Source organism: Pseudorca crassidens, chromosome 7, assembly GCF_039906515.1.
Source record: "Pseudorca crassidens isolate mPseCra1 chromosome 7, mPseCra1.hap1, whole genome shotgun sequence".
Classification (NCBI taxonomy): domain Eukaryota; kingdom Metazoa; phylum Chordata; class Mammalia; order Artiodactyla; family Delphinidae; genus Pseudorca; species Pseudorca crassidens.
This window is the reverse complement of record NC_090302.1, coordinates 62,478,756-62,492,194: the sequence shown is the minus strand read 5'-3', so window position 1 is coordinate 62,492,194 and position 13,439 is coordinate 62,478,756. Positions and strand designations below refer to the sequence as shown.

Here is a 13,439-nt window from a genome sequence, read left to right as displayed (position 1 = left end):
TTCCTTAAAAAACTTAAAATAGAATTAGCATATGATCCAGCAATCCCACTCCTGGGTATATATCTGGAGAAAACTTTAATTCTAAAAGATACATGCACCCCAGTGTTCATAGTGGCACTATTTACAGTAGCCAAGACATGGAAGCAACCTAAATGTCCATTAGCAGATGAATGGATAAAGAAGATGTGACATACACACACACACACACACACACACACACACACACACACACACACACACACACACACACACAAAACAATGGAATATTACTCAGCCATAAAAAAGAATGAAATAATGCCATTTGCAGCAGCATGGATGGACCTGGAGATCATTATCCTAAGTGAAGTAAGTCAGACGGAGAAAGACAAATAAATATCACGTATATGTGAAATCTAATTAAAAATGGTACAAATGAACTTATTTACAAAACAGAAACAGACTTAGAGATATCAAAAACAACCTATGGTTACCAAAGGGGAAACATGGGAGGGAGGGATAAATCAGGAGCTTGGGACGAACATATACACACTGCTATATATACGATACATAACCAACAAGGACACACTGTATAGCACAAGGAACTCTACTCAATATTCTGTGAATAACGTATAAGAGAAAAAAAATCTAAAAAAGAATGAATATAAGGATATATATAACTGAATCACTTTGCTGTACAAATGAACCTATTTACAAATCAGAAAGAGACTCACAGATATAGGGGGAAAAAAACCCAAAAAAACTCATGGTTGCCAAAGGGGAAAGGGGGAAGGGAAGGATAAATTAGGAGTTTGGGAGTAACATATACCCACTACTGTATATGAAATAGATAAACAAGGTCCTACTGTATAACACAGGGAACTATATTCAATATCTTGTAATAAACTGTGATGGAAAAGAATATAAACAAGAATATACATACATGTATAACTGAATCACTGCTCTACACCAGAAACTGACACAACATTGTAAATCAACTATACTTCAATTTTAAAAATTATGCTTTTCTACATCTATGCTACAACATCCTTTATTTACAAAGCTCCCTTGTTCCCTTCTTAGCTTCCATGATACTTTAATTGTGCCTATTTCAGGGAGCATAGTACCTGTAGAAGTGCTTTGTTACTCAGATCTACTTCTTCCCCCTCCTTCCACGCAGCTCTCACTTGCTCGGCTACTTGATGTCTTGGCCAAAGACAGCATCTTAGAGAACTTGACCTGTTAGAGAAGATATATTATACAAAGCTAGAAAACCCACCATCCAGTTATGTTCTGCAGAGGGTCTGGAGAAGATGCCATTAAAGAACTGAGCTCCTTGATGCTACTGGGGATGAAACACCCTGAGACAGCAGAGTAGAGGTGAAGAGCAAAATGTGTGCATTTGCTGTCATAAGAGGCAAAGGTTGGAGTTTCAACCAGGATCCTGACCTGCAGACAGCTTAGAAGTGGTTAAAAGAAAAATGTCCTGGGGCTTCCCTGGTGGCACAGTGGTTGAGAATCCGCCTGCCAATGCAGAGGACACGGGTTCGAGCCCCGGTCTGGGAAGATCCCATATGCCGCGGTGCAACACAGCCCGTGAGCCACAACTACTGAGCCTGCGCGTCTGGAGCCTGTGCTCCTGAACAAGAGAGGCCGCGATGAAGAGTGGCCCCTGCTCGCCGCAACTGGAGAACGCCCTCGAACAGAAACAAAGACCCAACACAGCCAAAAATAAATAAATAAATAATTTAAAACTATTTAAAAAAAAAAAATGTCCTCAAGGGCAAGATAGACGGGTGGCCAACAAGCAAGTCGCTTAATTTGTATGACTGGTATAAACTGAGGCAGAGGGCAGCTAAAAGCTCAGGCTCAGAATTGCTACCCTCTTACCCTTCTGCTGGGTATGTCAGCTGAAATCTTGTTTCCCAATGAAAGGAAGTTGGGTGGGGTTAGGGAGTGGGGAGGAAAAGAAAAAGAAGGGAGAAGGGAAAATGAGCAGGAGGGGAGGAGGAAATGAGAGTTTAAACATCTTCACCACAAACATACCCCTCACACCCTCCAACCAGAAATACCAGTGGAAGGTCTCATTCACATTACTTTTTGTTTGTTGTGTATTCACTATCAAATGATGAGTCTTCTCATCCAGATACTTTACACTTTGGAAGTAAAAGGGTGGCATAGAGGATTGAATGGATCTGATGCTCTTTTTAGGCTGAGGAGAGAGAGGCAATAGCTATGTACTTTTTCTCCCCCTTGTATCAGTCATTGCAAATAGAGGCAGATACACACTAATAAAAGAAGTTTATCTCCAAATGTCATTTTGGAGACTAAGTTTCCATAGAATGCATGCTACTTCATTAAGTAGACTTAATGAAGCTGAAATACCGTGCAAGTAAAAAACAATATTGCTTTAATATTAATCATATGTGCTGGTCTTAAAATATGTGTACAAATTCTTTGATATTTCTTCTTTCAAAATTTGGCGCTTAATTTGGCTCCCCTTGCCTCTAGAATGGACTTAGTGACTTATTTCTAATGAATAGGATATATCAGAAATGACTGTATGTCATTTTCTATAATAGGTCGTAAAAGGTATTATGTTTCCTCTTTGCTCTCTCTCTCTCGCATCCCTTACTCTCAGGAGTGTGATAAGGACCCTCAAACAGCCCAGTGAAGAGGTCCATATGGCAAAAAACTGAGGCCTTCTGCCAAAAACATGTGAATGAATCATCTTTGTAGTGGATCTTCCAACCCTACTCAAGCCCTCAGGTAACTTCAGCCCAAGGTGATGTGTTGCCATGCAGCCTCATGAGAGAGACTGAGCCAGAAGCACTAAGGTAAGCCACCTCCAATTTTCTAACGCACAGAAAATGTAAGGTAAAAATGTTATTTTAAGTTGTAAGTTTGGGGTAATTTTTTATAGCAATAGATACCTGACACACTATAGTAAAGGATTTAGTGATAATTTTCTCATATTTTTATCATCAGGGCTGATACTTAAGAAAGAGTAAATTTAATCAGAAATAACTGAAGAAGTAGAATACAAATGGAACTTCTGGCACCTTTAAGGAGTAATAATTAGCTGGAACATTTTTTCTTGGAAAATTATCTTTAATCATTTTGGGAAATTGTGTATGATTTTCATTACTTGAGTTCCTTGCTGTTACACAAAATGAGGGAAATTTGGGGATACTGACTGTTGTTTTCCTAATAAGATCATGTCCCTTTCTCGAATGATCGTTGGTAGAGAAACTGCTGGGTCGTAACGCAAGTCCATGGCTATCCAGGGTTGTGTCATTTAAGTGCTCTTTTCCTGGAATTTTGGTATGCTGTTAGCGCTTGTCTCTTTGGAACAGGGAAATTATTAGCATCCCTCATGAATGGTACTGGCCTTTTCATTGGATAGGAGAACTGGGTTTGCTAGTCTGATGTGGTTCTTCTCAGAGAATCTTAAAGCCTGGAGGAAGAGTACTTCCTACCACTCTTCATGTCGTAACTAATTCCTGTGGATCCTTTCTGTTAAACACCCTAGGAAATCATGGCTTTCCCAGTTGCAATATAGGATTATAACTCCAGATACCTGAGACTGTGTAAAGCTCATGGTTTGCTTTTTGCTCTCTCCCTTCTTTTCTCCCTTTCAGAATAGTTGGATGCCTTATATGTATCAGGTTCTACGCTTGGTGATTTGTATGTGAAGTTCAGACAGGCAGGTTTTGCTCATAAGAAACTTGCAGTTAAGATTGGAAATGGACATGTAAACAGACAGTTATCAGAGTGTAAAAAATGCTAATAGAAGAACCACTGAGCGCTATGCCATCTAGCTCACTCAGATTTAGGATGTCAACAAAGGATTCTGGGAAGAAGTGGTATTTGGATGGGTTTTGAAAGATAAACATGAATGAAGTAGAGAAGTGTGGGGAAAGGCAAGCAAAGAAAAGAGAAATTCGTATATAAAGTCCTAGAAGCAGAAGAGCTTGGCCCGTTCAGAGAAATACAAAGAGCCTAGGCTAGTTGGATGGCTGATGCAGACAGCTTGAGTGCATTATGATGAGAGATGAGATGGGAGAGGCAGGCTTTATGAAAGGCCCTTTATGTTACACTAAGAAGAATGGACTTTATTCTTTCGGTTATAGGGATCTATTTAAGAATATTTAATTAATAAGGAGGTGGTGTTAACATGATCAGATTTGCTTCTTTTCATAAGTTTGCTTTGTTGTCAATAAACAATGCATCAGAGGAAGCAGTACTGGAGAAAGATGGGCCTTTTGCCATAATAATATTAGTCACATTTTAATAAGGACTTTGAGAAAGAGATGCACTAGGAATGATTCCAAAGCTGTGGGCCTAAGCCACTGGGTGAGTGGTGGTGCTGTTTACAGAGATGTGGAACACTGAGAGGGGCAGGGCCTATTTTTTGGAGGTCAGGAGTTTGGAGTCAAGTGTTTTCTTTTGACTCTATTATCTTTATGAGGCCTATTAACTAAATTATCATTATTCACTAAAGCTCTTTCTGTATTATGAAATTCTGTAAAATAGGCCATTCATCAAAACATTCTACAGTGTACCATGGTTGCATGATAAATTAGGTGTTTTAAAAAGGAAAAAAATGTAAACTTTCATCACATATGTCACTTAATCAGTGACATGAAGAAGAAAGAATTCCATGGTTAATATCTTTATTCCTGGAATGGAATTTAAAGATAAAAATTACAAATAAATTTGTAGGTAGAGATAATGATATCCGCGTGTTTAATGGGCAGGAGACTTTGATCTGAACACTAAATTGAGCGATCAGTGAAAAGTATGATAGCATTTGCCAGAGTTGATTGTGTTCATTGGTGGTTTAGAGAATTAGAGAAGAATTAGAGAAGCTTAGTTACCCCGTGGCCTGTGGGATCTTAGTTCCCTGACCAGGGATTGAACCGGTGTCCCCTGCATTGCAAGATGGATTCTTAACCACTGGACCACCAGGGAAGTCCCAATATGAATATCTAAAAAAAAATTTTTCTCTCTTGTTAAGTATCAATGAATAATAATGCTGTTTTACTTTAACTGACAAAAATCTCTGACAGTATCAAGAAAGTCACTCATTAAGATCCATGGATCATTAACCCTGAAATTTTATAAAAATGATTTGTTTAGAAAAATAAATTCAGACCTTTTAACAGTACTGATTAATCAAACATTAATTTATCATCTTCATATAATGAAGCTTAGACCTGTAGGAGATTGTGTGCAGGCGAGGAAATAAATTGCAATTTTCCTTTGAGGCAAATACATGTTTCAGTTGATATTATATGTTATTTTATCCAAAAGTAATGTATAAAAATAGAAACAATCACTTACTGAAATATCAGTCATTAACTTGTTATTAAGAGAAGCCTGATTTTTAATAGATAGTCATTTGTTTTATAATTAGAAAATGCTATTGGGGGTGGTTGATTTGTAACATATTTTAGGACCTATTTATTTGGATCCACAGAAAGTACGTAAAATAAGTCACGAATTTGTTCTGAGTAAAATTATTATAGCTATACTTGAATAATAACAGAGGCCACGTGATTCAGGGCAAATTCAAGGGCAAATTGTAGAGGAGGGTGAAATTGCTTTGATGCTTTGCATAGCGGGAGTCCCACAAGTTTTGATACCACTGGGCAAACGTTGATGTGCACTCTAGTTGTTGTTGTTTTTCACATGCTCACCATTGTCACCACTCTACCATAGCCAGTTATTGGGCTCTTTGTGTCCCAAAACTTAAGTACTAATAGCTGTCTACATAGAAGTTTCAGGCAAAATTCTGTTGTATAAAGGAATGAGTGACTCAGTCAAATATTCAAGTAATCTGCTCTTGGTTCTAACAGCTAATAATGGCTTTATCTGTTACTATAAATGGTTTTATGTCACCAGTTCAAATTAAAGTAGTGATGTGTAAATTGATTTGCTACCCCAAGCCATTCATCAGTCTCCATTATAAACCAACCCCCATGCCCTTTAAGTGGGGTTGCTACTGTGCTCACCTTCTGAGATGGCATTGGTCTGTTGATGCAATCAAGGTAAAGCTATCTCCCTTGACCCTGGGGTTACTGTAGGGGTTACATTATCTAAGTAGTTCCAATCAGAGAGAAAGTCAGAAACGCCGCTTTTTCACACAGCTTGGGAATGAACTTGAGACAGCATGTGACCTTGGTAGCTGCCAAGAGCCACTTTGGAGTCATGAGGGAAACCAGGCAGAAGATAAGCCTGAACCACAGAAGAAGCAGCCTGTGGCTGCAAAGAACAGCGGCAGAAGAGCTGATCAAAACCCCTTTTTGGAAACATGATCCCCTCTGGATTTGAAGTTCTGCGAACAGAAAAAGTATTGCTTGTCTGTTTGAGTTGCCCTTCTGTTACTTGCAACTGAAAATATTTTAAATGGTAGAGCGGGCCTTTAAGCTGGCTCGAAGAAAAATGAGGCAGCTGACCTGAACAGGAAGTGAGAAAACGTACTGTCTTTTGTTAGGTTTGAAGAAAACTCAGTGCAAAGGAGTACAGAATATGTAATATGTACATCTTTTTAAACCTTTTTAATGTGCAGTATGACTGAAGAATACAGAAAAATAAACAAATTACAGCTTAATGGATTATCACAAAGTGATCATGCGAGCCAAGGAGGACATTTCCAGAAAACTCATTCCCCCCATCCAATCACTACCTATTCCAATCTCTATTCTGAAGATTATTTTTGAAGTAGCCAAAGATTCAAATGAAAATATATTATGTATACACACATTTTGTAGTCCTTAATTCTACCAGAAATTTTGGGGCATACAACTACATGCGATTTTATGCAATATCACAACTAGAGAACCAAATGAAACAAACAATTGTAGATTAAGTGAGAATAAAAGTAGAAAGATCAGGAAAAGATATATCCAATCACAAAGTTTCAGAAAGGCAATACATTTGACTTTGATGTTCCTAGAAGCCAGAAAAGAGAAAACAGAATCAATTTCAAAATATATTATTCTCCTAAGAATCATAGGTAACAGGGAGTGCCCACTCTGTGTCAGAGATTTTTGTAGATGCCCTGTATGTTTAATGTCATTTAATATTTTCAATAATTCTACCAGGTAGAACTGCTTTTCCACAAGGAGGAAAACTTTTCCACTACTTTTCCACAAGGAGGAAACAAAGACATCAGCATGTAAGTGGAGGCCACAAGATTTGGACCCAAGCTGTCGACTGCAAAACATCCACCCTTGACCATAGGACCTAATTCCTCTGTGTGATAAATGAAAAGTTGCTGCTTAGAAGAAACACAGGTTTACTGACAGATGGGATACCACTGCTGCCTGTCCTCATAAAAGATAGTCAGTAGAACAACGTCAGCCTTCAGTGGTATCCATAAAGCATGTTAAAAGGCAATTTCCCTAATGTTCTTATGAAGTAAGGTCAATAATGGAGCATAGTTCAAATAAAGGAAATTCTAGAATTCTCTGTTTGGCTCACCCAAGGATAAAAGTCAAGATTAGATGATTGAATATTCTTCAGAAAATCCTCCGGGAGTAACACTTCTCACTTTTGGATTATTGATAATTCAAAGCAACTCATTTTGTCAGGTAACTGAAGTGAAGAAACTTAGCACCAGCTAAGAGCAGATGCCCAGGTTAGTACTCATTCATGTGGAGGCAGGGCTTAAAATCAGTGAAGTATAAATATTTCTTAAAGTGCTTCATCAGAAGCAGAAGGTTCAACTTCCTCATGGTTGTGGACTGAAGCAGGGTTGAAACCGGAGTATTTCTTGAGCAGTGACTTGTATTACACTCTGGGAGTACAAGTCACTTGTATAAGACAAAGAATTCCAAGATGATAAGTTCATCGTTAAAATAAACAAATGAGACCTAATGAAACTTAAAAGCTTTTCCACAGCAAAGGAAACCATAAACAAGACTAAAAAGACAATACTCAGAATGGGAGAAAATGTTTGCAAATGAAGCAACTGACAAAGGATTAATCTCCAAAATATACAAGCAGCTCATGCAGCTCAATATCAAAAAATCAAACAACCCAATCCAAAAATGGGCAGAAGACCTAAATAGACATTTCTCCAAAGAAGATATACAGATTATAAAGGGAACCCTCTTACACTGTTGGTGGGAATGTAAATTGATACAGCCACTATGGAAAACAGTATGGAGGTTCCTTAAAAAACTAAAAATAGAACTACCATACAACCCAGCAATCCCACTACTGGGCATATACCCTGAGAAAACCATAATTCAAAAAGAGTCATGGACCACAATGTTCATTGCAGCTGTATTTACAATAGCCAGGACATGGAAGCAACCTAAGTGTCCATCGACAGGTGAATGGATAAAGATGTGGCACATATATACAATGGAATACTACTCAGCCATAAAAGGAAATGAAATTGAATTACTTGTAGTGAGGTGGATGGACCTAGAGACTGTTACACAGAGTGAAGCAAGTCAGAAAGAGAAAGACAAATACCGTATGCTAACACATATATATGGAATCTCAAAAAACAAAACAAAACAAAACAAAAAATGGTTCTGAAGAGCCTAGGAGCAGGACAGGAATAAAGATGCAGAAGTAGAGAATGGACTTGAGGACATGGAAAGGGGGAAGGGTAAGCTGGGAAGAAGTGAGAGAGTGGTAGGGATATATATACACTACTAAATGTAAAATAGCTAGTGGGAAGCATCAGCATAGCACAGGGAGATCAGCTCGGTGCTTTGTGTCCACCTAGAGGGGTGGGATAGGGAGGGTGGGAGGGAGACCCAAGAGGAAGGGGATATGGGGATATATGTATACATATAGCTGATTCACTAATACACTATTGTAAAGCAATTATACTCCAATAAAGATGTTAAAAAACAAAGTTCATTGTTGCCTATGCTCAGAAGGATTGCCTATGAAGCCGGCAGCAACACAAATACTATATGTGGAGAGAAAGGGTGGGCTAAATCAAAGAATACAATAAATGAGTTTGGGAGAAAAGTAAAAGTAAAACTAACACAAATAGTTTAGACTAGTACACATTTTATGAGACAGATGAATTTTTGAATTTACCTGCAAAGACACTTTAAACTCTGACTTAAATTTTGTAAGCTATTGTGCTTCTTCCTAAAATTGAAGAGCAATTGCATTAAAATGCAAGTGTACCAACATTTCTAAGGGGAGGATTACTGAAATCTGTGCCTTGCTATTATAACATTTTTAAAAAGGCCACACAAATACTTGAACATTTCCAAGTGCGAGACAGTATGCTGGGACATTGCTTAGGATGCAACATCTAGTACTGAATGCCCTATGACAATAATTTGGTGATTCCATAAATTAATAATTATAGAAGGTATTATGTTGCAAGGCTTTATGTATAGTTTCCATGTGAGGTTGATGTTGAGAAATGTTTCATATCTTTGTTGCTGAAATGGAGCAAGGGAGGGCAACTTAGAAGAGTAAGGAAACATATCACATTATGTTGTATAGCTGCTTCCTTGTTGGAAAGTCCACTAAAATATTAGAACAAGAATTTTGAATACCTTGCTTCTTACTGCTGCTTCAATACGTGGTACTTAAAAAATGAATAATTGCTGAATGAACAAAGGGCCATGTAAGGAGGAAACCATGAAGCAAGGTCAGAGAATGAGTTACTCAGTGAAGTGGAGGGAAATGTACACACAACAGGAGTAGTGAAAGCTCAGGCTTGAAAAACAGGTTAGCTTGACCTTCTGTATGGTCTTCAATGCCAGCCGAAGTTGTTAATGATGGATTCATTATGGGTATAGCTACTCTTATACATGTGACTAGAGGTGGGCACTGATAGGGTAGCTTCAGTTTGATAGTTTAAAAAAGCAGTGTAAGACATCAAATTTATAGAAGTATTGAAGTTATCTTTTTCTTTTCAACCATCTGCCGTAACTGTAAATCTAAATCTAGTAATAACTTCAAAATACCCGGGCAATCAATAATCGTGTCAAGCAACAAGAAAATAAGGAAGAACATCAAAGTTAGACAATATGAAGAAACTGCTATAATACTGTCAACTTGGAACTGCTAGAAAATTAGTGATCTAGGCTTATTTACAAGCATAATTTAGCTACTCATAAATCTCATTCAAACTTGAGTTTACAACCTCATTTTTGGTTGAGTATGGGACTCAGATGAATTACTGTGAAAATTCCTCTGGGAAATTACAGTTTAAGTAATGTTTATCTTGGGGAAAAATAACTCAGATTTTTGGTCTATTATGACCTATGCTTAGAGTCAGAGTTTATTAGCATTAATCACTTAAGCTCAATGTGGAAGAGGGAAAACAGATGATTAGGAAATTTCATTCTTTTATTAATTCAATATTACATAGTCCATTCTGTGACAATAAAATGAATTCAGGATTGTATAATCTTATTGGTCATTCTTGGGATTCAAACACCCTTGAAAAAGCCAGAAAAATAGATGTACTATGACGGTGCATTGTATTTGATACGTAACCGTATTCAGTTTGACAAGCAATAATTTATCCTGACACTCAGTATTTCACAGGAACCCTGGGAAGAGTATTACCACTATTTCTCAGATAAATCTTGCCTTAAAAGATCATAGGTTATTTAGTTGATTATTATAACTATTCTATTTATATAATAGCCATATAAAAGCCAGTAGATCTCTGCCTTTTATATTACGACTAATGTAAAATAAATTCTCATTTTGATAGAATATTTAGCTCATACCAGCATTTATCACTCAAATCTAATTATTGTGGTATCACATACATTTTTATTACTTTAATGACATTACTATTTCTTTCAACTTATCGATCCTTTATTATATTTGCACTTCATTAATTATTTTTATTAGTAAAATAAACTCATTAATAGTGAGGGTCAAATATGTCAGGTTTATTTTCATAATCAATTTCATATTATGGCTATTAGTTGGCAATGTGATCCATTTAGTAGTACTCTCTCCTTAGAGACTCTTAATACCAAACACTAAGATCTAAAAGGAACCATTATGGGGCCTCTCCCCTGCCTTCAGTTGAGCTGCATCCCGCAGCTTAAGTGTTTTTTTGGTTAAATCTGCAATGACTACCTTGTCAGTAGCTTCATAACTTCACAGGGCATTTTCCACTTATCTCATTTTCTATTTATCATTTCTATGCCAAAATAAGTAACATAGGCAATCAAAAAGATAAATATTTAAAAGTCAGTCATTTTAAAATGAGAAAAAGATTTGCATATCAAGTCTCTGGAGGCTTAGTAACTCAGTAAACTTAGAAGAAATCAGAAAGGAGAAGATGGAAAGATTTTAAGACATAAATGACATACTTCAATTAATCAGTTAACTTTTGCTTTATTTTATTCTTGAGAATATATGAAGTAACCATTGAAGATATGTTTAGAAATTTCTAAAAATAATATGTTAGGTCTTTAGTTATTAACTTGGAAATACATATCTGAAATATATTTGAGTGAAAAAAAATTTCCGACTAATGAGTTTAGATAGTGTAATCTAACTTCTAAAAAAAAAAACCTAGAAAAAAGTCCTCTCTTTATGTTTTAAAATAGGTGAAATATATAAAAGAAGAACAGAGTTTGTACTTAACCAAGGTCCAAGGCTATTACTTAAAAAAAATAGTGTCTCTTTTAGTCCATTTGGGCTACTGTAACAAAAATATCATAAACTAGGTAGTTATAAATGACAAACATTTATTTCTCACAGTTCTGGGGGCTGGGATGTCCAAGATCACAGTGCCATCCAACTGATGGTCTGGTGAAAGGAGGGCCCTGCTTCCTCATTGATGGTTATCTGCTCACTGTAATCTCAAAAGGTGGAAGGACCAGGGAGCTTTCTTGGCTATATTTATAAGGGAACTAATCGCATTCATGAGGATTAATAATCACCTCCCAAGGTCCCCACCTTCTAATACCATCACCTTGGGGGTTAGAAATTCAACATAGGAATTTTGTGGGGACACAAACATTCAGAACATAGCAGGGTCCCTTAAATTTTCTATTGAGTATTGTTGGTATAACTGCTTTCTGTGGGTAGGCCAGGAATTGGGCTATAGGTGTCTAGCAGTCAGTTTGATAAGGAAAACCCAGACAGTTACCCAATTTCTTCTAGTGTTTGTAACTTAAAAGCATATTGAGTACTCAAGTGAAGTACAGATGTTCCTGCCAAGACCAGAGGACTTGCCTCTGAGTGTTCACGCTAATGACACTCTGTAATGTCCTTGAATAATGTCTTTATTAATTTCCCTTCAACTAGCACAGCTGTGAGTCTCACAGGTCTGTTTCTTATAAGGCTGCATAATGGAGGCCAGTGGCCTCCTGATGAAGTAAATTCAGAAAGAGCAAGTACCTTTATTTCACAAGAGCGCTCATATGAATTGGTAAGAAAATATAGCGTAAATATATTCAGCCATATTTTATTCTGTGGAGAGTTTTAAAGAGGCAGGGCCTAAATTAAATCTTTCCTCGCAATTACTATTTTCCTTGAAACCTCTCTAATTAAAAGCACATTTTTAAATTTAAACACATTATGTGCAAAAGTACTAAATCAAGTTGAAGAGGCAACATTAAAGTGAATTTTGAAGAAGAACTTCATTTTAAATGGATAGGTTAGGAAGATTCTAGAATAGTGTATCTAGCATAAGTTATTGATATTTCAGATTTAAAGTAAAATAATATAAAATTTATCTATATCACTGTCTTCTAAAATATTGCCATTATTTTCTCTGTTACAACAAGCATATTTCAAGAGAAGGGGACATCTAAGATTTGTTATGCCCTTATTAGATAGTTGGAAACTCGTAGATACTATTTCTTTTCAGTTTTTTTAATGACCCTATTAGATGGTAACCACAAGGCCTAGTAATTCATTTAAGTGACCTGAGTGCTAAGGGGCAAGTTCTGGTTCATCCCAAGGTCTAAGATTAGGAAATCTGTGCTCTTTCCAATACGCCAAGCAGCTCATGAGTAGTTTACCAAAGCTATTTTCAGAGAACCCTATCACTTGCTAGTCACCTGCACCCTGGTGTTTACAAGGTTTGTTCTAAAGTAATCCATGACTGAACGTACACCCCTATGTTTGAGAAGAACAAGGTGTTTCTTCAGAACAGGGCAAGTTTACTTCACTGATATATTCATTTACTCCTTTAAAAGAATTTATTAAGCACTGCCCTGTTCCAGAAATGGTTCTTGTTTGTTCCAGAGCAAACTGGAGAAAGCCCTCAGGGAGCTTATGGTCTCAGTAGGGATTATTACTCTTTCTTTCTTTTTTATTTTTTTTTAATTGAAGTGCAACTGGCATAGGACATTATATTAGTTTCAGGTATACAACATAATTTTTGATATTTGTATATATTGCAGAATGATCACCACAATAAGTCTAGTTAACATCTGTCACCAAACACAGTTATATAATTTTTTTCTTGTGATGAAAAATTTTAAGATTTA

At 36.7% G+C, this 13,439-nt stretch overlaps 1 long non-coding RNA gene across 5 annotated transcripts in view; it reads left to right on the top strand.

Moving 5' to 3' along the window:
• LOC137227843 (uncharacterized) overlaps positions 1-13,439 on the top strand; it is a 389,194-nt gene that overhangs the window by 89,138 nt on the left and 286,617 nt on the right. For all 5 annotated transcript variants that reach the window (XR_010945026.1, XR_010945025.1, XR_010945024.1 and 2 more), the window contains one exon: positions 2,618-2,813. This is a non-coding gene — a long non-coding RNA (uncharacterized lncRNA). The remainder of the gene's footprint in view (positions 1-2,617; positions 2,814-13,439) is intronic.